We start from the raw sequence: 295 nt of genomic DNA on the forward strand, positions 1-295 counted from the left end.
ACCATAAATCTTTATGTTGTGATTTTTGACACTTTTGATAAAGCATTGTATGTAAAGTTAATAAAAAAAAGTCTACAATTAAAACTGATTTCACTCTCCTTCCTAGTAATTTATTAATATCCTCAAACTTTTTAATAACAATTACGTACAATTCATTAGCAATTTCAGTAATGATAGTCTAAATGCTATAAATCACTTATCATTTTAGCTCGAACACGGGTTCCCATCCTAGGGACCATGGGCTTATTTCTAGGGTCATAGAGTAGTCTGGGAATTATGATAATTACCAACAGTA

At 30.2% G+C, this 295-nt stretch overlaps 1 protein-coding gene across 3 annotated transcripts in view; it reads left to right on the top strand.

Annotated features, from left to right (window-relative positions):
* LOC113803309 (uncharacterized) overlaps window positions 1-80 on the top strand; it is an 11,801-nt gene extending 11,721 nt beyond the window's left edge. For all 3 annotated transcript variants that reach the window (XM_027354074.2, XM_070130397.1, XM_070130399.1), the window contains exon 4: window positions 1-80. This exon is cut by the window's left edge and continues 1,857 nt beyond it. The gene's annotated coding sequence lies outside the window, so the exon portion shown is untranslated.
* Window positions 81-295: the final 215 nt, after the last annotated feature.

Source organism: Penaeus vannamei, chromosome 15 (genome assembly GCF_042767895.1).
Source record: "Penaeus vannamei isolate JL-2024 chromosome 15, ASM4276789v1, whole genome shotgun sequence".
Classification (NCBI taxonomy): Eukaryota; Metazoa; Arthropoda; class Malacostraca; order Decapoda; family Penaeidae; genus Penaeus; species Penaeus vannamei.